The 26889-nt window shown below is 35.0% G+C and overlaps 1 protein-coding gene and 1 non-coding gene across 3 annotated transcripts in view; one reads left to right on the forward strand and one right to left on the reverse strand.

Moving 5' to 3' along the window:
* The window catches only part of LOC140754158 (rho-related GTP-binding protein RhoN), a 204794-nt gene extending 184747 nt beyond the window's left edge, over window positions 1-20047 (reverse strand). For both annotated transcript variants that reach the window (XM_073089106.1, XM_073089105.1), the window contains exon 1: window positions 19805-20047. The gene's annotated coding sequence lies outside the window, so the exon portion shown is untranslated. The remainder of the gene's footprint in view (window positions 1-19804) is intronic.
* Window positions 20048-25047: 5000 nt separating this feature from the next.
* Window positions 25048-25119, forward strand: TRNAA-CGC (transfer RNA alanine (anticodon CGC)). Its single transcript has one exon. It is a non-coding gene; the product is annotated as a tRNA-Ala (tRNA).
* The last annotated feature ends 1770 nt before the right edge of the window (window positions 25120-26889 follow it).

Here is a 26889-nt window from a genome sequence, read left to right on the forward strand (position 1 = left end):
TGAAGGGTATTACTTCGCTTTATTGGCCGATCTCAAGTTTTAATATAATCTTATATTCCCAATCAGATAAAATGGCCATAAATTAACCCCAGGCTTGATTATAGATACATATCCGTAGGCAGTAGTAACCACTTACCATCAGGGCGACTGCAAGCATTGCTTCTTCTATATCTATCTATATCATTTAAAAAAGTTCCGGTAAAATAGCTGCAGCCAAAATTAACCCATACAAATATACACAACTAATAAATACCCTCTTTCCTTTCGGATAAAAATGCAACCAGCCTGAATCATATTCATATATGGATTAAATGCGGGATAGACATAACTGTGGTAAAAAAAAAGAAAGAACTTCCTGTTGCCCCCATAAGTAATTCTGGATACTACTTCTGTGTTTGTTGCAACGTATAATTCCATACTAAGCATTGTATTCAAATAGGTATATTTAAACCATTTGTCGACCGCGGAATGGAATATGATAAGCTATAAAAATCTATTGCATTTTTGAAATAAGAGAGAGAATTATTTACGATTCTACATTAATTTTTTCTTTTATTTTTTTTTGTTAAAATTGATGGAACCCTTTGTCGTTTCACTCTGAAGACAATAACAATAAAGTTAAGCACGGTTGTGTTAAGGTTATGGTAAGTTTTATTAGTTCCTAAAAAATAGGCTTCTAGCTTTACCTAGAACGAAGTTGTAGGGGGTCGAAAATGGCCTGAATTGCTTCGAGAAAAGAATGCTACGGCCGTGCCGCTTTTTTATTTATTTTTTGTTCGACTTGCGGAGGCACTGCCGTGCCTCTAGATGCGTGTACGGGAAGTAGGGGGACATTCTAACATACTCTTTATGTGAAACAAAACATAGGTGGCCTCAAGTAAGGCTCCAATCTTATCTGAAGTTGAATTGAGATATATATGGGCAGTCGCTCCATATAAATCAGATGGCATGGTCATTTGCAAATTTCACAAAATAATAAAAAAGTAATTCGCTTCTCGACGTAAGCTGATAGTAGAACAAGCCCTTTACTTTACCTCCGCTACTTATGAAACACTTTGTGGGAAGGGGAAAGCAATATTGCTAAGAGCCTATCGAAGTAAATCAAAATAAATTACATTATGCTCGTTTCCCTAACCATTTCGCATATGGAAATAAATACCTTTTTAGTTTAATTGCCTACTAGAAACTAGCCTATTGTTAACTTGAAACTTGAAGGTAGAGCCCATCGTGGTTCGACGACAGCGGCACCACCGTCACACCTATTTCTACCTAATGACAGCAGTTTACTTATATAACGAGGTCGGCGAAAATAAGGTCATCAGAAAAAAAATCGTACTTAGTTTACTATAACGATCAGAGATAAATAAATGAGTATATATTTATAGTAAGGTCCTATTTCTATATGCAAATTATTTTGCTATATTATTAGAATTACTATTTTTCTTCAAAATGAGTTGGAAATCCTAATTAGAGTCTTAAATCTAGATATAGGCTTCAAAAACGTTCCTACTCAACACCTACTGTAAATGTCTCTCTATTTTATTACATTCTGAAAATCCAATTAAAATCCTTAATATTAAACTACTTACTACGTCTTAAATGATTATTAATATTTAGGCAAAAACTGCATGGCACAAAATTATTTAACGTCTAGGTACGTTATATAAAAAAATAATATGGATATTAAAATTACTTAGTACAAGTAAGGAGCAACTACAATTGAAATGCTTTACGGCAGAAAATACCAGTGTCAGATCACAAACAAAATAATAACCCAGCGTTTACAAGCCTAGTGTGAATCGAGCCTTAGTCGCATACCATCACGCGACAGACTATCGATGACGTCACGTTCGCATGCGAATTGTACGAAAGCGATCACAGAGATGTATGTGCGAATTATGCGAACTCGTTCGGATTCTGCAGGAAAAATCGCTGTGGTTTGGCATGGCATATGCATGATGCTGGAAATACGAGTAAGCTTCGCATATGAGAAGTTAAAAGTTCATATGCATGTTTTTTGTTGGAAAATCGAGTAGATATAGTTTTGTAAATGAATAGAAAGTTGGAAGGTAGAGCTAGAATGATTAGTCATACGACCTCCACATCTGTTAGCTTATAACGGTGGACATTATAAAAATAAATATTATGAAAATAAAAAATCTTGAAAATAAATTGGGAGGCGCTTATTCTCGGCGTTTTTCGGTTTATCTATTAAACCGTTAGACAGTTTTTCATAATACATTTACCTCTTTAGATTCCAATCTGTGGTCAGCCATAACTGTAGTTACTCCTAAGGACTGGGCAACGCGCTAAGAGGACTCCGGTTGCGTTCCTTTGTAAATCCCGGAGCCCTCTACGCAGCGCCGAGGACGGCCACCGGGGGGGTTTTAATGCGGAAAAATCCCACATAACCCCGTGTCGCTCCCACGGCATAAGGTACCTTTTGAAGGTTTCCCCCTCGTAAACAAAGAAAAGCTACTCCTAAGGACTAGGTTGAAACATCTCGGAAAAGTATGTTTCCATAACCACAGCCTTCAAACCAGAACACAGCAGCGCTTAACACTGCTGTCATTAAGCAGAAATAGGTGTGGCGGTGGTGCCTTACATTCGGAATACGAAAAAATTAACCACTTTTTAATACATACTTTTGTTGATACTGGTATTACCAATTAAATTTGTAAGTTGACATCAAAATTGAATTTTCAAATTAATTTCACTAAAACACAATCCAGTTATCAGACCTAGAAACCTCAAAATATTTTTGCATTGATATAATCTGCATTAGATTCGAAAATACCGTATCCTTTGCAATTCGCCGCCCGATCTCAAATTTGCATTCACGTCTTTATATTAACATCCTTGTGCTGTGCAAAACCGGATATCATTGACCGTGTGGTTAGGGTTGACTTTACTATCTTTAGTATCTACAGGATATTTTTTTCAACTGATGGATGACCAAATCCGAAATTATAAAAAGTAGTGAAAAATAGTTCAACAATTTACAAGTCCAATTTATGCAATTGCGTATTCGTAAAATCTTTTTCCTAATCAGGAATAGACAGAGTTCATTTTAGAAGTTTACTGCATGGAAGTATTATAAGTTACAGAAAAAATCCTGGTTCATAAACAGTTCTTGTTATTTACATTCTCACACTAAGCTTTAACTAACCAATTTCAATTTCATTAATATCAACTCATAGCTGTAATCATGATCTTAATTGTAGTCTTAAGAGTCAAGTATCTTCTACTATAGTATTAAGCCGTGTATTATTCTAAAATTTCTTCATTATCTATAATAAATTTGACAACCCTACTGCGGTTTACTTAAAACCGGTACTGCATCGGTTGATCGTTCAGCGCTACTTTTAAAGCTCTGTTCAAAACGACACATATCGTGAACGCGGAACGGCTCTTCATCATGATAATAGCTACTTACTCCCAATATGCCAACATGCTTTTTAGATAAAGATTTTAAGCGACATATTGAAAGAAAATAAATCAATGTGTCTTATTGAACTGGTTTAAGTAGACAGTTAAATTTTTCATAATGCATTTATTTCTATAACTGCAATGACAACAAATACTAAAAATAATGATTAAAGAAAATTCGGTGGTACGAAAGCCTCCATGTGAGAGTTCGACTCATACTTGGAGAATTATTAATAAAGTTGGCGAATTATTAATTAAGTTAACTTGTTAGTGGTCTAATTAAAATTACCTACCAAAACAAATGACTAAAATTTTTAATATTCTTTTTCTTTTCCCGGGACTCAAACTTCGAACCGTTTACATAGAACCTTTATGGTGTCACTACGCCATAGAAAGTCGCATTGGTTGTAGCTTACTCTCAAGAAACTCTTTAAATTAGTTTAATTGGTAGTTCCGGTGGTAATTAAGAAACAGTTAATGGACCACGTTCATTATAAGGCTCTAACATTAACGTTTAACTCTCATTTGTAAGAGATGCAGCTTGGGATTTCTATATAGTGTAGATAGACTTGGGAATATCTCAACGCTACCACTAGAAATCGAACGAATGAAAATGAAGATTTAAGTGATTTATAATTTTCCACGTGTAACCTCCGATCTCAGTTGGGAAAAACAGTTAAGTGATAAAAGATTTAATAAGATATTTATATTCATACACTAGCTGACCCGGCAAACGTTGTGTTGCCATATAAATAAAAAAATGTTAAGAGTAAACAACGCTTATCACTCAGGGGTATGAAATATAGATAGCAGCTGATTCTCAGACCTACTAAATATGCATACAAAATTTGTTGAAAATCGGTAAAGTCGTTTCGGAGGAGTACGGTAACTAACATTGTGACACGAGAATTTAATATATAAGATATAATCGTATATCTCATCAAAAGTAATATAACAACAGTGATAATTATAAAGATAAAAAGTTGTCTTCTGAAAAATAATTACTGAAAAGGAAAGTAATGTAGCCTTTATTTCTTACTCCCTGTTTAGACACAATTTACACGAAACCCATAGATAAGTATAGATATCTCACTGCCTTGTAATTGGAGGAAGCCATTAAATGGCTGACACATTGTAAGCTATTTAATGGTTGTCATGGTGTAATTTACGCGGAACAATGCCGACATATGCAATTAAGTCGTGCAAAAACATGAAATCGAAGAAAAAGTGCGGAGAAATATCGTTTCATTCGTAAATGCTCTAAAAACTACATTTTTTTTAAATATTTTTCAAACACGAAAATAGATGACAGTGACAATTTCAATTGTCAAAACCGATTATATTTCGTTGTTAGGAGTGAGTAATCTTTACAGATCAATGACGAAACCAATGACCCCTCATAAGCTAAAATCCGACAAGTTGTTTGAGCCGAAGAATATATACTAGAAAAACATTACCCTCCGTAGCCGCGTGAAAAGTAATCTTGCTTTAAACTTTGCGGCTTGTGTAGACGTAACTTACAAAGTTAAGCATGGTGCGATAGAGAATATGATGGGTGACCGACAGTAGCTTTTCATACGCGCTTTCACGTTTCGGAGAACACGTAAAACGGTCTATCACTATACATAATTATTTATTATTATATATTGATAGCGATATAGCTGAGTATACTATTCCTTATCTCTTTTTATGGATAAACATGTGCCCAGAAAACCTTAACAGAAAAATAAAAAAAACTTTCTACCATTAAAACGAAATTTTTGGTCTTTATTAGGTACTAATAATCTAAAACGATCTGTTTTCACTATCAATTTAACTTATAAAGTAGCATAACGACAACATAATAACTTTATGAAAATATCTCCAATATTCAGTAGTTACTATCTTACGGTTCATAACCGCAGGATTTACGGCATAGTTAAACCCAGGCAATAAACAAGCTATATAAAATTATACTCACGTACTACGGTTGTCTGACTATGTTATTTTTAATTAAATATTCCATGAAATGGTTGTAACTTTGGTTAATGTACCTTGATATTGCGCGAAGTTCACTAGTAAAACTATTTATAGTTTGACTCGTACTATCTCCCGTAGTGCAGTTCTGCATTTTAGAGAGATAGACAGGTGTGGTGCAGACGTATGTATTATAATTATTGTTGTGGTAAAAGTATTGATAATTTGAAAGTTAGTAGAATGAGTATGGTTCGACCGGGGAGATACCACCGCTACACCTATTTCTAGTGTAAAACAGCAGGGTGTATATCACTGTTACGACAAATAAATAATAATTCAATTCAGAGTAAAAAGCGTGGGGTGCATTTGACTACGGTTCATAACTATTCTCTCATAGATAATTGCCAATAGAATAAGTTAAAATATCAAGCACCTCGCGCTTTTTACTCTAAATTGAATTATTATTTTAATAACTTAAATTTTAATATAATTTTATTTTGAGGCGATTCTTTATGATTGATTGATTTATTTTCTAGTTTTTAGTTCGATTAGCAATAAAAGCGTGTTTTTACTTTTTTTTAACTATTATTTTGTCGGCAGGTTGGGGTGGTAAGAGTATTTTTAACGACTTGTTTAGTGACTATTAATGTTGTTCTTTTTTAAGTGACAATTTTGGTCAATACCACAACAGGAACAACAAACATAACAGAAATAAATAGACCGTATATCCATAAAAAATCCACGATGTAAAAACGACTACTAATAGGGCACAAATATTAATAAAATAGGCACCTCATAACATTTCTTAACATAATATTGATATACAAAATGATTAGAAAAACATCATATTTCCATTAGCGGTTCATGAGAAAAGCTAGATTTTGTTTCGCAAAAAAATAGCGGAAGAAAAAAGTGCATTAAGTTGAGTAACTCAAAGGAAACTCATTTGCTTGGGTCTTTAAGCGGGGGAAAATGTACGAAGTACATATTTCGGATATAATCTTCGCGTGCTAAAGTGAAACGGCTGAAAAAATATATATATATATATTTAAAATAAATAGTAGTATAGTATATATAAGATAAGTAGACGTAGCAAATGATCATGCATCTGTACCCTTACCATGAGTTTTCAAAACATCCCACAATTTTACGTTACGTTTACTCAATCCATTATTCTGTTCCGTTTGCTTAGTAGACTGAGTAAATGCAACAATAAGAAGTGTTCAAGTCGAGTCTTTTGTCAACCGCCTTTGGATATACGTAACTAATAGAACATAACATATAGAACAGGGATTCTTTAAGAAGCAGAGTACACATGCGTTGCCATTCCTAATTACTGAGACGGTCAATTCATATGTAATTCAGTTTTTTTTTTATAATATAGGAGTAGCAGATGAGCATGCAATCCACCTGATGGTAAGTGGCTACTGCCGCCCATGGACATCTGTAAACCACCTTAGATAGGATTAGATATTCCTACCTGAGGTCGGCCACAGACGCGCCGCTACCCCTGAGGACTAAACTGGAACGCCTCGGAAAAGTATGTCTCCCTTACCACACCCTTCAAAACGGAACACAGCAACGCCTAACACTGCTGTTATTAGGCAGAAATAGGTGTGGCGGTGGTGCCGCCGGAGTCGATCCACAAAGGACCGATTCTCAGACCTACTGAATATACATATAAAATTTGGTGAAAATCGGTAAAGCCATTTCGGAGGAGTATGGTAACTAACATTGTGACACGAGAATTTTATATATAAGAATATAAGAATTTTAGAGTAGACAACTTAAATGTACAGCTGTTTCTAGGCTATTCCTATCCTAATGGCAGATGAACTTGCTAGCAAACTGATGTTTGATGACCACTATCAACTATCTCCAAACACTCCCATGTAGGCGTAGAAGGTATAACCCCGTATAACACCCACATACACCCAATGAAATGAAATGAAATGAAATATATTTATTTTGTATAGGCCAACGGCGGCACTTACAAATTGTCAGTTACAATATTTTCTTAAACTACTACCGGATCGGAACGCGACCTCTACTGAGAAGATCCGGTAAGAAACTCAGTGGGTTTGTATTTTTTAATTTTAAAAATAATTATTCTCTTTTTCATTTTTTTTAAATGCCATTATTTTTACATATAATTAATAAAGCATTAGCTACAGTATCTTGCTTTACATTTATCTAAAAAAAAAGAAGTTTGTTCAGCAAGATACGCTACACTTTGACATTTTCTTAATTAACTAATAATACTTTTCCGAATCTTCAAATCTTATTTAGACTCGTATTCGTAAAAGTAACTGTTACTTTAACTTCCCTTTTATGTCCCTCATTCATGATGAATGACCCTAAGATGTCATTATTCATCTTATCGTCATCCATTAAGATGCTGGATCATTATTTTCCTAATCTTCTCGTAATTTATTTAATGCTCAAACAATATAATTACACAAATCATTTTGCATTTGCGAAAAGTTTGTATTTTTATTATCAATTAATATAGGTAATATTACTAAGTATAAGTAGATGGCCGAGTGGTTAACAAACTCAGCTTCTTGATCGAGGGGTCCGAGGTTCAAATCCCAGGCACACACCACTGATTTTTTAAAGTAATGTGCGTATTAGAAATAAAAATTATTTATCACTTGCTTAAACGGTAAAGGAAAACATCGTGAAGAAAGCTGCATACTAGAGAAATCTTAAAAAAACAAAGGATTTAAAGATATGTGAAGACTACCGATACGCATTAGGCCAGCGTGGTGGACTATGGCCTAATCCTTCTCATTCTGAGAGGAGACCCGTGCCCAGCAGTGGGATAGTAATGAGTTAATGATGATAATATTAGTTGTAATTTTTACTCGTATAAAAACAAGATACCCGACTGCTTTAAACATCATTAACTGAAATGGGAAGTAATATAGCCAATGCCATTCACACGTTTAAAACAAATCCAACGAAACCTAATATATTAAAATCCGCCTAGCCGTGTGCTATGAGACATACCTACATAACATACCTACATAAAAAACATTACTCTCAGTGGGGTAAAAATACAATTCCTATATTACGAATACCAAGTCAAAAATAATAAATTCCTGCATAAAGTCCAAATCCTTATTCAGTGAGACATAAATCCGTCCACCTACAGTAGACAATGCAGCCAAGATTCATTGCGGTTGAAATAAACATGTGCGCAACTAATGTGCATTACATTCGTTGTATGGTACATTACAGTTATTGGACATGAAGCAAACTATAGCACGTAAAAAAGAATACGGCTGGAGAAGGAATTTTATAGTAATTCTTCCATGGCGACTACAATCGCAATTTTTATTAAATATTATGTTCCTTTTATTGGTACTTTAACTTCTTTTTTATGCAGTGAGACATAAATCCGTCCTACAGTATGTTCCATGTATTGCATGTTACATGTTGCATTACAGATATTGGACGTGGAGCATTACAACTATTGCACGTGAAATCTTTAGTGAAAGTAGAGGAGAGTAGAGGAGTTTTATAGAAATTCTTCAATGGTGAATGTAATCGTAAAATTTTTAATTAAATATTATGTCCCTTTATTAATATTCAGTTATATTCACATAGGTTATTGTAGCTCAAATCAATACTGATTTAACCTATCTATCTTTTATATAAATTATAACATAATCAATTAATAAATCGAATTTATGATCATTTTATTTTCAATATAGAACAAACACATTCTAATACGTACAGTCAGCTCCAGTAGAAGATGAGCAGATCAAAATTCCAAAAATTGCTGAACACCGAATTGCTCACGTTACTAATATTTACTTTTAGAAAATTTATTTTCTTCATCTAATTATGGTGTTAGTTGTATTTAGCTACTTATGAACGGTTATGAACGTGAAGGTAGTAGGACTTTTGTGGTTCGACTCCGGCGGCACCACCGCCACACCTATTTCTACCTAATAACAGCAGTGTTAGGCGCTGCTGTGTTCCGGTTTGAAGGGCATGGTAAGGGAGACAGACTTTTCCGAGGCGTTCCAGCTTAGTTCTCAGGGGTAGCGGCGCATGTGTGGAATATCTGATCATATCTGGGGTTGATTACAGATGTACATGGGCGGCACTAGCCACTTACCATCAGGTGGACTGCATGCTCGTCTGTTACTCTTATATTATAAAAAAAGAACGCTTGGGTGTATTGTCTTTTTGAAAACTTCATATACTCATCTATTTTTGGAGCTTACTATACATACGTAGGGCAGTGAAACTCTGATACCACATACAACACACCAAATAAATATCCACAATAACAAGCAATTCCTTAGCATGCCTTCACTAACTTGTAAACTTGCCACGATGCACTATCAAGCCATTGTTCAGTTGCCAGCACGAAATATTGCATTCCTACGAACTTTCTAACTGAACTGTCATTTGAAGGGAAATAATGTTCAGAACCTAAACTTGGCTGTACCAAGAAAATAAAAGTTACAAATATGTCTAAACTTTTTGAACATGTTTAGATCGCAATGGAATAACAATGCGTCCTTTATTACGTGAAGTACATGTGACCGATAGGGGATATTATAATTATGATATTAGGACCATCTTAAAATACGCTGGGGCCCTAACGCAAACAAGATTTTGGGGCCCTATTGGGAAGTAATAATGTTAATATCTTTCAAAGCTGTCGTTATTAAGACGAAAGAAGAAATATAATGTTATGCAAAATAGTCTGAAATACACCATGTTAGTAGACTGAAACTAGTTTTTTTACTTAAAATGAAACGCTGTACTAAATCACTGTTACATTGGCCTTTAGGGGCCCCTGTGAGGTCAGGGGCCCTGTGCACGGGCCCCAAGTCCTTTAATTGCATCATACAGGTTTTACATTACATATGTGATAGGTATGTGGAAAGGCACTGGAATTCATGCTACGTGCATTCCAGATGTATATTTCATGTTAAAGCATTTAATTTTGAATATAGTCAGATATTTTAAATGTTATGTAATTAATGTTTGATATAGGTTGTTTTTTTACATGAATTGGGTTATGTTTGAGTAAATCAATGTATTAATATACTTTTAATGTAGTGAAATACATCTACAATTCTTCGGGCATTGTTCGGGCTGGCAAAGTAAAAGTATTTCCCTTACCCGACAACTAAACTATACATATTTTTCTATCAGAATATGTGTAATCTTGACATTATCTGAATATTCAAATTGTAGAAAGATTTAACCTAGGAGCAACTTCGAGTAACATCACAAAATTTAATAAGTCTAAAAAGTTAGTCTCCAAAGCATTTTTGGCCAAAAACAAGTTAAAACCAGAACTAAATACATAATTTACTTTTTTGGACATCACTCAAACAAACGATATTTCATATTAGGAGTCCATATGTTTATTACTCCGAGTTTGAAGCATATTGTATTTACACGGGAAATACTACATTTTCCATCCTCTACGTCACCGTAAACGTAGTTACGTTAAGACTACACAACTAGGAAATTACCTGTCTCTGGTACATTAGTCTTCATAATCTTGAACAATGAAGTCTTGTTGAGCTCTACACTTAGAGCTAATCAGAAACATCAGGACTGGACATGAATAAGTAAAGACATAGACTCCGAATTTAACACAGAACGTTACGTTACGTATTTTATTTGACATATAAGGTCTAATATCAACTCATTACTATCCCACTGCTCAGTACAATTTGAAAGTCATAAATAGAAGGGTTTAAGTTAAGGCTTAAGCATAGTACCTATACAACGCTTGCCAAGTATTGTATAATGTTTATACACTTTCAAAAACTCATGTTAATTGTAAAATTCGAAAATTGAACAGTTATTTCCTACAATACTTTACAAATATTTTGTCACATTTTATCGACGATTAATTGATTTAATTGTGGATAGTAATATAATTAATTTACTTATACTTTTTAAATGTAATTTTTAGCGCTTTAGAGATAAGTAGTCTATTTGTTTAGTTCGTCTGTGTGACGCGATCATTATTCCTACGTCAGGAAGATCGTTTGCAAGTGTCATAATGACACGATTAGGCAATGGCCTCGAGACAAGTAATAACAAAGATTGGTTAACTCACGGGACATATGTGTAGGTATAACAAAGACGTTCAACTATTAGCCCTATTTATTTAATGTTTTTGATGTATAACATGTATAGTCCATTGATTAAATTGATACAGATTGAGTAAATTGATACAATTTCGGTCCCTGACGTGCAAAAGTCAGAGGACGCATTTATACTTTTTGGGTGTCAAAAGGCTGATTCATCATCATCATCATCAACCCATTATTGTCCCACTGCTGGGCACGGGATCAGAATGAGAAGGATTAGGCCATAGTCCATTGCGTTGGCCAAGTGCGAATTGGTCGTAACTCTTGTCGCTCGGCCGCCATCTTGTAAAAGGGATGCAAATCTAACTAAATAAAATTAAAGTGCCTATTTTCCTTTGAAATAATTATTAAAATTTCTGTCTCTTACATTGTTTGTTCCGGCTACTCCTTTAAACGACTTAAGTAATTTTAATGGAACTATTACATTAGGATCGAGTATGTAATAATGTAAATTTAGAACCCGTAAAATTCCCAAATTTTTCACCTAAACTTTTAAGTGCAGGTGTAAACGTAGGGCACAGCTCGCCTAAATATAAAAATCAATCCTTCTTACTTAGTATCCGTACATGTCTAGAATTCTAGATAGATTAGTTAACAAATTACTAGCAGACTAAACAAGAGTGCATCTCGGATTCCGTTTGTTTGCGTAATCATGTCCCAGCATCCCCTATGGGGCGGCGGTAAACACCGTACTCTACTCGTATTTACTCACCCAGGCACATTAGATATTCCCAATATAGTCTATGTAAATTGTAACCCTACTTTATTACTTTTAATAACTTAACCTTAAAATTTTAGAGGTGGGATAGAAAGAACCCAATGGTACGTAAAAAGCATTTTACTGTTTACAAATTAATATTCAAAATTATTTTACCAATGCAGTTTATCGTAGCTAAATATGCCTGCTAAATAACCCTAGAATTTAGGAAAGAACATCCAAGAAAGTTCAGTAGTCTCTAAACTTAACGTGTAGAAACATAAAACTATTTCAAACTGCAATTACAATTTGGTATCATTAAAACAAACATATAAGATTAGCAAATAACCGAATGAAAATACATACATATTTAGGCAAACTAAGCCTCTTATATTTATTTGTACAAAATTTGGACCAACATATTTAATTGCATATTTATAATCATAAAAACAGGCGAGTGAAGGGTTAGCATACCAGCGCTATCGCTACAAGCAGCGCCGCTGACATCAATTTGTTTAAAACAAGCAAACATTTGCCGAGTAATCCTCAGTCACTTCCTACTGACGCGGAATTCAGTGTTTACTGAATCTGAGTTACCTAAAGTAGTATTGATGTATTTATAGACAAAAACAAAAGTTCTGTAGGTACTTTTACCTCTTTTTATCGGTCAATCCGTTTTATTTTTATTATGGTAACTATTGACGAGTTCTGGTGGTTCAAAATGAAAAAAAAATGATTATAGTCGAATATCGGTTACTGAGCATACTACTCGCATATCTTATATAGCATTTAAATATATTCCTACACCAACAAACCAGTTAATACAAGAAAATATATATTTATACGGAGATGGCCGATTCAATGGACAGACACATAATATGTATTAAAAATAGCAATTTCTTGATATAATTATTTGACCTAATTATATATTAACTGTATAAATGTGAGCATATGAGCATAAAGAACCAAAGCGAGTGAAGGGTTAGCATACCAGCGCTATCGCTACAGGCAGCGCCGCTGACATCAATTTGTTTAAAACAAGCAAACATTTGCCGAGTAATCCTCAGTCACTTCCTACTGACGCGGAATTCAGTGTTTACTGAAACCGAGTTACCTACAGGTTTATATCTGGTATGCTGTTTAAATATTCCACAAATTTCACATATGCACTAGGAAATGTTAGATGAACTTTGCATTTGATCTAGTATCCTAATCCTAACTATACTATTTTCATTTATTTATTTTCTCGATGACAGATCGATAATTATAATCACTAGTAATTTTGTGTTGTTTACGTTAAAATGTCACACAGATAATTCTGTACTTCATGGACAGGTAGTGATGTGCTACAATTTTTTTTATGTGATAATAAATAAATAAAAAATGATTACTATAGGAGCTATAACGATAAACGAAACACGATAACAAACCCGTTGTTTTTTACAAAATTTAAGAAACGAAACTACTGCCGTATACTTTTGTACAAATTTATTAAGTATAATATTGTATTACATATACCTACTTATAATATTATATTTCATACAGATGTTTAGTGTGAAAATCCGACTCAAATAAAAAAAAACATTCAGACGGTCCAAAAATGTATTCGTTTTTCCAATAACTGGCTTTTCTTTTTTTATGATTTATTCATTCTTTTCTTCGTCATGTTCTTCTTCATTTATTATCTCTAACCTTATAAGTTTTTACACACCCAGCAATATATTAAACCAATTTCAAAAAAAGTTCAAGACAATTTTCTAAACTTATTTATTTCGAAAAGTATTCATTGAACCATTATCCTTTGGGTCTGTAAATAATGTTATAAGAGTACCCCAAATCGGAAGCTCATTACTAATATTATTTACCTAATTTCACTTACATTTAGAATCAAATAAGTACTCCTATTTGCCAACTGTGATAACAGTACCATTCGCTCGAATAAATAATGATAGCTGTTATCACTAACTACAATTTGATAATGAGAAAGTTGATAATAATTGCGTTTCGTATAATAAATAGGAACATTAAATTTATCAGGGTTTTGTGTGAATGGAGTAAGTTCTTGAATCATTTGTTTAACCGACCCGCGTGGTATAACGGTGTAGAACGTGGTAGAACACTTTACGGCTAGAAAAGAAGTTCCCGGTTCAATTCCCGGTCAAGCAGATATCAGTTTTTTTATATTATAGAAACAATAAATGAACCTTCCATCTACGCAATAGTAATACGAAATTGCCGTCTATGAGCATTAGTAATATCAACCTCAGATAAAATTAGAGTACCACCTGAGGTCGGCGACATGTACCTTTCCACTCCTGAGAACTAAATTAATACCCTTTGTATTTGTACATAAATGACCACACTCTTCAAACCAGAACACAGCAGTACATAACACTGTTCTTAATAGTTAGCCAGAAGTTGTTCAGAAAGAAAGAAAACATTTTACTCGGAAAATTGCAACACAAGTGAAATAATAGAAAGAGACAAAAAATAGCATAAAACAACAAAAGGACAAGGTTAAGGTGGTGGTGGTGGTGTATCGAAACATAAAGGATTCGACCACTTCAAAGCTTATTCGAAGCCTACACACACTACACGACTTCTATTGTGTAAACAATACTCATAGTTCAATCCGATTAATCCTACATCATAAAGTGTAAATAGCCCATAATTTGTGATCTCCGCAATCTTGAGTAAACACCGGTGATCAGCCCACCTGGATAACCTTTAAACCCACCAGTTTCCGCTCTGAGCTCAGCATTGCATAAGCATGCCAAATACTGGTGATTCATTGATTCATGTATGTATGATTTAACCCTGTAATGGACGAACTTGCCACATAAAATGCATTATTGATAAAGTTTTTGACGACGTGAAGAGTTTTTTTTTTATATAATATAAGAGTAGCAGACGAGCATGCAGTCCACCTGAGGGTAAGTGGCTACTGCCGCCCATGGACATCTGTAATCAAACCCAGATAGGATTAGATATTCCTACCTGAAGTCGGCCATAGATGCGCCGCTACCCCTGAGGACTAAGCTGGAACGCCTCGGAAAAGTCTGTCTCCCTTACCACACCCTTCAAACCGGTACTCAGCAGCGCCTACAGCTGTTATTAGGTAGAAATAGGTGTGGCGGTGGTGCCGCCGGAGTCGAACCACAAAGGGTTCTACCACCTTCATAAGTGGTAATAAGACGCGATTGATACAATTATGGTTGCAGTCATTTGATCCAGCGTGACATTTTTATTTGTTATACATAAGTCCATAACTTTATTTGGTTTAAGCCGAGAGCAGTGATGGGCTAGTGGTTAAGAAACTCGGCCCCTCGATCGAGGGGTCCGAGGTTTAAATCCCAGGCACGCGATTTACGTATTACAAATTAATTATCACTTGCTAAACGGTAAAGGAAAACATTGTAAGGAAACCTGCACATCTGAGAGATTTATAAAAAACAATCTCAAAGGTATGTCTACCAATACGCACTTCGCCAGCGCGGTGGACTATAGCCTAATCCTTCTCAGTATGAGAGGAGACCCGTGCCCAGCAGTGCGGCAGTAATGGGTTGCTGATGATTTGGTTTAAGATGTCATAGACCTTAAGGCCAACAGACGGTAATGCATGCAATACAGTGAATTTTGAGATATTTGGTACATTTCGTTTTATTTGGAATTTTAGATTTTTTTATAATATAGGAGTAGCAGACGAGCATGCAGTCGACCTGAAGGTAATTGGCTACCGCAGCTTATGTACATCAGTAAACCCCAGATAAGATTAGATTCCAATCTGAGGTCGGCCACAGATGCGCTACCCTTGTGGACTAAGCTGGAAGGAAAAGTATGTCTCTCTTACTACACCCTTCAAACACAGTAAATACTGCTGTTTAGAGGCAGAACTAGGTGTGGCGGTGGTGCCGCCGTTGTCGAACCACAAAGGGTTCTACTACCTTTAACGGTGCCCGTAAATTAAAAAAAATATTACAAGAATTCCCGTTTGCCACTTCCAATAAATATAAAAATATAATTTTCAATAAACGTTTAGATACGCATTTATTCGCATTATTAAAACGCATTTTATCTTAACAACAAACATGGGTAATTGAAAAATCTTCATTCTATTTCATGATCTGCGATATTCTAGTAAATACCTATTTATTTCCACTGATTCACATATCACGTGTCTCATATGCACTAAAGAGCTAAAGGTGTTATTTATTTGAAGGTCGTACGTAATGAACATACTAACGCATCATGACACACATTAGGTACTGTGTATTTCTGGAAATGATTGCTTTGTTCATCGTCCATTATCATCATCATCATTAACCAGTAATACACTGCTGGACACGGGTGTCCTCATAGAATGAGAAGGGTTTGATTAGGTTAGGTTAGGTTAGGTTTAGGGCCATAAGAGAGACCATAGTGTTATGGACTGTGCTCTCTCTTATGGTCCTAAAGCCGTTGTCCAAGTGCAGATTGGTCCTTCACACATGTTTAAGAACTTTTTTAGAGATATCCCACTCATTTCCTCACGATGTTTCCCTCAAGGTTTAATCATGTTATATATCATTTTCTATTTAAGCGAATAATATCCCATCTATACACATAAGAAAGGTCTGACATATATTGCAAAAATTCGCATTTGGTCGTCTTAGAAAACTATAGCCTTCTTATTCTGAGAGGAAACTCTGGCCCAGCAGTGGGACAATTAAAGGGTTAATAAATAATACCGTAACCAGATTTATTAGGACACATGCTAACGTTTTATAAATAATTATTTATTAATAATTTTATAAATAACTAGCTGACCCGGCAAACTTTGTACCGCCTCAAAATCTATTTATCAAATATATTTTCTATAAAATATAGCGAATGGTGAAAGAATTTTTAAAATCGGTCCAGTAGTTTTTGAGCCTATCCATTACAATCAAATAAACAAACAAAGTTTTCCTCTTTATAATATTAATATAGATACAAACACACTTTACACACTATTATATGTATACAGTGGATACGTATTAATAAATAATTAGGTCACATAATTATATCAAGAAATCGATATATATAATACCTTACTTGTAGGGCCAATTGGATCGGCCATCCCTACATGGTCTGTCGCACAAATAGTACCTTAATATGGTATCCCTAATTCCTTTTAGGTCTTACCTCTTTTCTAATCTTGTTGCCCAATTTGGATCTAAGTACCTACAATTAAATACAAGTCGTTATAACACGACTGCAATAAGCAGCATGTTTTATATCCCACAGCTGGGCAAGAGTCTATCCCAAAAGTCTTAGCCCCACTGCTGGACAAGGGTCCTTTCCAAAAGTGGGAGAAGATTGTAAACGTCGCTTATTTTGGTGAAATGAAAAGAATAATGTGCGTAACACGCTTTTTCATATTTATTTTATGAATATTGGGACAATTATTTCACCACGCTGGTCTATTTGGTCACCTAATTTAAGTGAAACATGGCCAGCTCCTATTCTTATGTATTCACAGCTCTTGAGGCCTCCCACAAAGATGAACGACTTTTACCTAATAACAACATCCACGACCGACGTTCTAGTGTCCTCTTAAATACAGAAGAACTTTATCCACTAACGGTCACCCATCTAGCTTACAACCGCGCCCGTAGATGCTTAACTTTGTTGATCTCTTATGATCCACACAAGTCGCGGGCATTTTGGCGCTTTCTTTTCCCGTTGGGTATTCTGCCTCAAATGTAATCTAGGCGCACTGTAGTGTATCGGGCCAAGTTCTTGCTATAAATCTATCACAAGTTTTGATTGACAATAAACCACGCGATAATTCCGCCTTAAATTAGTAAATTTGAGTAGGTATATTAAATGCACAAACACGTCGCAAAATGGATAATTGTACACGATATAAACGTCTTTTATTTATCTACTTTAACTAAATATGTAACTTTAAATAAATATGTTTGGATTTAAACGTAAATGACCAACATAAGTTTTGTTAGTATTAGAACAAGGATACTTAAATAATTTTACCGAAATGTGAACAGAAGTAGACAATTTTAAGTTTCCTGTTTACCAAGCAACTTGTGTCATGATAGTGCTGATAAGGCAGTTACTACTTCAATTACACTAGACACACACAAACATGTTAACTACCTACTTATCTTTTGTTGTTAAACATGATAAAATTATGTAATCTTAAGTAAAATTTAAATTAGAACAATTTTGTTCAGTTTTTATATTGATAGTTCAAAACATAGATTAGTAAAGATTACTCACTCCTAACAAGAAAATGTAACCAGTTTTGACAATTGAAATAGTTGCGTAAAAAAGTTTTGCCACGTCTCCGTGCTAAAATGTCCCTAAAATATTTGTAATAGGTAATTATTTATTTATTATGTAAATTACGCAGTATTAGTTATTTATTCGTAAATTTTCTCTAAAAGTGTTTTTATTTGTCAAGAATTCAAAAAAAGAACTTACAAATAAGCCGTTTGTGGCTTCATTCCATTTCAAGGCGGCGAAGTATCTTTACTAATCTATGGTTCAAAAGTACCTTTGTGTGTTCAGTCCTTAAATAATATTTTAATACAAATTGTAAATGATCACATTATTACGTTGTTTTACGGCCAAATCAAATAATTATCTTAAGCTTAGATAGATATTTGGTGTCAGATAAGATTGAAAGAATGTTTTTTGATATACTATTGGGATAGCTGCCGATAGGTCATAAATTTACCGGATTTTATTATGAAGAAATATGAAAGAACATCGTATTAATAACTAAGTAAGTATTAATAAGTAAGTAATAGTTAAATTTCATTCCAACTCTTTGTTGTTCAACTAAGGTGATTAACCATCCATTTTTGGTTCTAGCTATACCATTCGAGAGCAAAAATGCAAAAAAAGCGAAAAGTAATGAGCGCTTTTTATCAAACTTTCTCCTATAACCGGTTGACTTTAGCTACAAGACAAAATGCAAATGCAAAAACAAACCGTGTTTCTTCGATAACCAAAAATATTCCAAATATTTGAACTATTTCCAGTAGATTTGGTTCGTCGAAAAAAAGGAAAAAGATAGTTCTTCCGCGAGCGTGTAGAATGTGGAATGTGGAATGAGCACTTGAAAAAGCGCAAAAATGCTCTCCCTCCTTCACAGTCCAATGCATTTGCGACTGCTCTGATATTGCAAATTTCAAAAGCGACCATGTCCACTTAACATCAGATTACCCAACTGCTAGCAAAAGTTACAAAAAGCCTAAAACAAGAAGTCTAAGGTAAAAATATCAAACTTTCTCGTCTTTACACACCTAAGACTTTAATATAAAGCCCTAAACTAACTTAAGTCATCAAAACGTCTGTCAGACTCACAAACCGAATTATTTATGAACGTGTTGAGATTCATAGCCTGTCAGAACATGTTTCGAGATCCCTCACAACAACAAAACAATCCGAGTATCAAAGGCATTGCTAAAATACAAACAAAATTCCTTCCCACGCTTGGTCGACGATAAACAGGTTGGTATTGCATACCAAAAGGAAATCGCCCGTATCCGCTCCTACGTAAGTAATTATTAAAAACTACACACAAAACTGGTTGACATACCTTCAAGATACTTCGATATCCAATCACCGCCTCGAAAGTTCAAAAAACGTCACCAAACACAAAACTTTATTAACACATCATCGACACATAATTTAAAACTTCAATTCCAAAGGATAAAAATGTGAATCGACTACTAATAACATTCGTTTCGCGATAAATTACATCGAACACGCGGACGCCGGCTCCCGGCGACGAAAACACGTCGTCTCACCTCGACGATCCGAGCGACACTGACTTTGCTGTGAAATGTGAATGTGAGCGCCATTCTCGAATAGTACAACAAGATACGGCCATTCAGGTATGTGAACAACCTCTCAGCCGGGACTAATGCATTCAAAATGTCTCTGTAATACACCGATATAATGGTAATTATCGCTTGCTGTATGGCCAGTGATAAGGCTGCGTCGATATCAGCGCTGCGTCTAGGATTCCGAGGCGAGCGAAACAACACTCGACGGTCCTGCGTGAGAGCGGGACAGGTATACAGCGTTTGAGATGATTGAACCGTGAAATTTTTATATTCAACTCGCAAAAGCACATCTCAACTCAACAATAGTGCATTATAAAGAATGCACTCGCTTTGTCTCATCATTTATTGAGCGAGCGACAAGGACAAAGCAATTGTTTTTAAAGCAGCTCACAGAAATTGTTTTTATCAAGAGTTCCCGGGTGTATCCGTGAGATGGGAATCCTATCATTATTAAATTACAAAGAGGCTTAGCTCTTATTATGGGAAGACATTTCTTGTACCGTTTTTATGATGTCAGGGAAGTTCATTAAGCAGATAAAATACATTGGTTACAATACAATACAAGTTAATTCAATTAACTTGAGCTTTGCTTCTATTTAATTTCCCACGATATTGAATTTTAAGTAGCTGGATATCTTTATCAACTAACAATGAATATTTATTCTATAATAATAATAAGGTATCTGTACATAGACGCTAGCAAGAATTAAATAAGTAAATATTTATTTACTTTTAAGTGGTATAAGTAGAAACCTTCGTTGTTTAACAGCTTCAATATCACCACTATTTATCCCTAATAAACACTATTCAGCTCTGCTGTATTCTGATTTTAAAGAAAACTAAGAAAACTTTTTAAGGTGGTAGAACCCTTTGTGGTTCGACTCCGGCGGCACCACCGCCACACCTATTTCTACCTAATAACAGCAGTGTAAGGCGCTGCTGTGTTCCGGTTTGAAGGGTGTGGTAGAGAGACAGACTTTTCCGAGGCGTTCCAGCTTAGTCCTCAGGAGTAGCGGCGCATCTGTGGCCGACCTCAGGTAGGAATATCTTATCTGGGGTTGATTACAGATGTCCATGGGCGGCAGTAGCCACTTACCATCAGGTGGACTGCATGCTCGTCTGCTACTCTTACATTATAAAAAAAAAAAACTTACACAAACCGTACTTAATCCTCAGGGGTAGCATACGTGACCGACCTCATGTAAGATTTGAGGCCTATTTGGAGTTGATGCCCATGGCCGCTAACAAGAAACATTATTAATTATAATAATTGCAACACAAATGATGATAATAGAGAGAGACAAAAAATAACATAAAACAAAAGAAAAAAATAAAAAATAAAACAACAACGAAAAAGACAATAAAATGTATAACAACTGTTAATTGCACTACATGCTCGTTTGCTTAAGTTAAACAAAAAAATCTCTCCCAATGATGATGTAGCAGTAGCTCAAGAAAGTACATTTACTAATTTCAGACTTTTATGGTTAATTCTTTTTTTAAGATATGACCAGGGATGATGCAGCAATTTGTAAGTTCCATTCTTCAATTTTTGGGGTTCCGTACCCAAAAGGTAAAAACAACCCTTATTTACTATTTAGGTACGGAACCTTTTTCGTTTCGTAATAAATATGTACACGGTTCAAGTTTCCACAATGCGTATACTTTTATGCCTGCTACGATAACTAATACAAAAAAAAAATAACCGAAACTTTCGTAGTACGGAACCCCTCTAGTGAGTTCGACTCGTACTTGGGCAATTATTATAAATGATCTAAAAACACATCATTAATTACTTTGTGAGTTTTAAAAAAGTAGATTTAAGTTTTAAGAAAAACCTTATGCAATCAAAGAATATGTTGTGCAATACTGCAGTGTTTTGAGTAATAAAATAAACTTAACACTATATTCAAAGACACCTCATAATCAACCCATTATTTTCCCACTGCTGGGCACGGGTCTCCTCTCAAAATGAGAAGGATTAGGCCATAGTCCACCGCGCTGGCCAAGTGCGAATTGGTAGACTTCACATACCTTTGAAAACTTTTTTAAGATTTCTCAGGTATGCAGGTTTCCTGGCGATTAAGCAGCCGTTTAAGCAAGTGATAATTAATTTCTAATACGCACATAACTTTGAAAAATCACGGAGTGCGTGCCTGGGATTTGAACCCTGGACCCTTCGATAGAGGCCAAGTCTCTTAATTACTAGGCTATCACTGCATTCAAAGACACCTATTAGTAACGAGGTTATTCATACCTATAGCAGTTCGATAAATATCAAACCAGTACGTACATATATGTGTTACCATAATTGCAAACAAAATTCCGTTCGCCTACCGTAGTTCACAGGAAGGACAAAAGAGACCCGACAATCAAATATTTAAAAGGTCACTTTTTATGAAAGTCACAGAAACCGTCAAACTACCTGCTAGAAAGTCGTAAAGCTTGATCCAAATCTACGCTTAACAAAGGCGTTCTTAATTCAAATATTGTGTGATATAAATAATTAGCATAGTTTTTAAGCGCAGTGAATTTGTTTTGATTTTATCTCTATTCTTCTAACAAAACTAAGCAACGATCTAAAATATTCTTTAAATTAACACACTAATATCTAATTAGTGCGCAAGATTTTATCGTTCCATATTATCTGTCTTAATTATATAAGTATACTCAAATAATTTTGGTACACGAGATCTGAACACTAATTTCTAAATTTAAATCTTGATTTATTTTTAATATCCTTATAAAATTATAACGCAAATTGGAAATTCTTACAATTCTCTACATCTAAACATATTTTCTATTACAATTCGATCCGTGTTCATTTTGACGGATCCTTATTCGTTATCTACGGGCTACCCATTTTTTACACAAAACACTTGCATCCACATTTATGTTACTCAACATCTAAAGTTATTCGCGATCTCAAACCAAATATGGAAACGGTAATTTATTTTCGTTAAAATAGTACTAGTGATTATTAAACTAAACAACCACCAATACTTTGTTAGAAGGTGGTAGAACCCTTTATGGTTCGACTCCGGCGGCACCACCGCCTCACCTATTTCTACCTAATAACAGCAGTGTTAGGCGCTGCTGTGTTCCGGTTTGAAGGGTGTGGTAAGGGAGACAGACTTTTCCGAGGCGTTCCAGCTTAGTCCTCAGGGGTAGCGGCGCATCTGTGGCCGACCTCAGGTAGGAATATCTAATCCTATCTGGGGTTGATTACAGATGTCCATGGACGGCAGTAGCCACTTGCCATCAGGTGGACTGCATGCTCGTCTGCTACTCTTATATAATAAAAAAAAAACACCACATTGTCATAATTGCCATTTGGTTAAAGGGTTTAAATAAATAAAAAAAAATATTTGTACAAATAATCTAGTCAATGATTACTGTTTTCATTAGATTATTTTGCAATACTTTGTAAGAAAAATATTGTTATTAGAACTTTCTACTTGCTTTTGCCTGCGGTGCAGTGGGCTTCTTTTACCACAGTAGAGTAGGTATCAGTAGACATCATTAACTCTGTGTGTGCCAAATCCCTTAAGCCGTTTTTGCATGACAAACCATCCATGCGTCCATTCGCTCACAAAAGCATTTTACATTTATTATATTAGTAAAGATAAATTCGAATATAATAAGTTTTTAAACACAAACTTTTTGCTTTCGTATACTTCTGAACCCTTTTCACACCCCTATCATGGGGTTGCATTAAAATAATTGGTCCACCGTTTTGCGGGCGCCAGGTATTGAATTTATAACGTCTTTAAGGTAATCATTGAAGTGAAATCCCTTTGTGGTTCGTACCCGGCGGCACCACACCTATTTCTGTCTATTAACTAGTGTTAACGCTGCTGTGTTTTACCTTGAAGAGGGTGCTAGGAAAGATAAACTTTCATAAAGCGTTTCAATTTAGTAGTCTGGGCAGCAACGCATCTGCAGCTAACAATGCTAACATCAGGAAGGCTAATCCTATCTGGGGTTGATTATTAGCTATGGGCGGTTTCCAATACTACCATCAGGTCGTCATCAATCCATTATTGTCCCACTGTTGGGCACGGGTCTCCTCTCAGAATGAGAAGGATTAGGCCACAGTCCGCCGCGCTGGCCAAGTGCGTATTGGTAGACTTCACATACCTTTGAGATTTATTTTTATATAAATCTCTCAGGTGTGCAGGTTTCCTCACGATGTTTCCCTTCACCGTTTTAAGGAAGTGATAATTAATTTCTAATACACACCTACCTGCTAGTCAGCTCGTTTACTACTCCTATGACATAAAACACCTCTCGGGGAATGTTGTCATATTTCTCTAACCCTTTTGTTCAAATGTTTGTTTATTTCTTGTTTCCAATGTGCGATCCTGAAGATATAAAAAACAATCTTATATATAAAATTCTCGTGTCACAATGTTAGATACCGTACTCCTCCGAAACGGCTTTACCGATTTTCACCAAATTATATATGCATATTCAGTAGGTCTGAGAATCGGCTACTATCTATTTTTAATACCCCTAAGTGATAATGGTTGTTCACCCTTAACATTTTTTTATTTATATGGCAACACAACATTTGCCGGGTCAGCTAATAATATTGTAAATTTTAAAGATTCCATTTCGTAATCAAATTTTCAAAATGCCGCCTGTATAATTAAAGTTGTAATTATTGTTATATTTTATACTCAATTTATTAACTATTATAAACTGTGTACAAACTTATTAAATAAGTAATATTATATTATGACATAAGACTTAAATACCTAAGATTATATTTAAAGGAATAAAGTTATATACCTACAAATATTTATAAAAGAAATACAAAAATACAAAAACAAAAACATTACACCATAATAAGTATATTAGGTATTAAACCTAGAGATAAAAATATGTTATCGTTTTATATAATTACTTAAAACCAACTTAAAATTTATATTTTATTATATTTATAATGCAGAGGAAAGATCTATTGACAAATTTCGCAAGTATTTCCACCGGGGATGTAACTCAGTGGTAGAGTGTCTGCTTCGCATGCTGAAAGTCCTGGGTTCAAGTCCCAGCATCTCCATCAATAATACATTAGCCAGGTTTTGTTTGTTTTTAATTTTGTTTGTTCTCTTGATACTTAAAAAACTTGGTAGTCATTTTTAATTTCTATTGCTTACAAAACTTAGTATAAAATATTGTTTATTTCGTTACACTATTACCTATATACAAAGTGCACCAAAATTCTAATTTCGAAAATAATAGACCTACTAGCTGACCCGGCAAACGTTGTGTTGCCATATAAATAAAAAAATGTTAAGGGTGAACAACCCTTATCACTTAGCGATATGAAAAATTGATAGTAGCCGATTTACAGACCTAGTCAATATGCATATAACATTTGGTGAAAATCGGTAAAGCCGTTTCGGAGGAGTACGGTAACTAACATTGTGACACGAGAATTTTATATATAAGAAGATTATATCTAATAAATAGATAAAAAATCTAATCTAAAAAATGCTACCCTACGTTAAACTTTTAGAAGGCTCTTTAGAATGTACTAATGTGATTGCTTTTTACCACGCTTTTATTAGCTTGACCTGTACGTATGTATGTAACGGAATCTTTGAACTCGATTTTTACCCACTTTGAACGGTCCAATTTATTTAAAATTTCGATCAATTATCAAGAACCGATAACAATACACGATTTAAATAATTTTATCCCATTCTCCTCAAAAGGATCGTCAGGAATCAGGAATAATGATTTTCCTTGTGCGATTTTAGCGTGGTTTTTAGTTATTAAACTATAATAAAATAAAATAAAATATAATAAAATAAATTAAAATGAAATAAGATGAAATAAAATGAAATAAAATAAAATTGTTTTCTTTTAATTTGAGTCGAAGTCGCATACGGAGGTTTCTATACCAGCTAAATTTCATGTTTTTTTTATTTGTTATCATATCAGTCCTAGAGGTGTGTACAGCCGTGTGACAGACGGGTATACAGCAGAGGCTTAGTAATAGGGTTCCGTTTTTACCCTTTGGGTACGAAACCCTAAAGAAACATCTACTGAGGTAGGATGTATGTACCTGATAATTAAATATAATTGTTATATTATAATTATCGATTGCCCTACATGCAGAGCAATGTTTTTAAGGGTATGCCTCTAGCGGACTAACAGGGGCGGAGGGGTGGTCCGCCCCGGGCCCCCAGTCCGGGATACCTCCCAAACAATCTTTGAAATGCATATAACTAAGCGAAATACAAAAGGTCACTGTAAATCATATGTAATTTTCGACGAATAAGTTTAAGACACATTTGTCAATACACTCAAGTCAAATTGTAACACAGGGCGCCTCTATTCAATTCTTCGCCCCAGGCCTTCGACTACCTACGCCACCACGACTTTATAGCAGTGAAAGCTTAGTGGTTAAGAAACTCGGCCTCTCGATCGAGGGGTCCGAGGTTCAAATCCTAGGCACGCACCCTTTGTGGTTCGACTCCGGCGGCACCACCGCCACTCCTATTTCAACCTAATAACAGCAGAGTTAGGCGCTGCTGTGTTCCGGTTTAAAGGGTTTGGTAAGGGAGACAGACTTTTCCGAGGCGTTCCAGCTTAGTCCTCAGGGGTAGCGGTGCATATGTGGCCGACCTCAGGTAGGAATATCTAATCCTATCTGGGGTTGATTACAGATGTCCATGGGCGGCAGTAGCCACTTACCATCAGGTGGACTGCATGCTCGTCTGCTACTCTTATATTATAAAAAAAAATATTATAATACGTGTTTCGACTCCACAGGCATTGCCGCCGTTATATTTGCCTTATAATAGTGTTGAACGTGGCTATA

Source organism: Epargyreus clarus, unplaced genomic scaffold (genome assembly GCF_041222505.1).
Source record: "Epargyreus clarus isolate Ecla_fem2 unplaced genomic scaffold, WU_Ecla_fem_2.2 ptg000027l, whole genome shotgun sequence".
Lineage (NCBI taxonomy): Eukaryota > Metazoa > Arthropoda > Insecta > Lepidoptera > Hesperiidae > Epargyreus > Epargyreus clarus.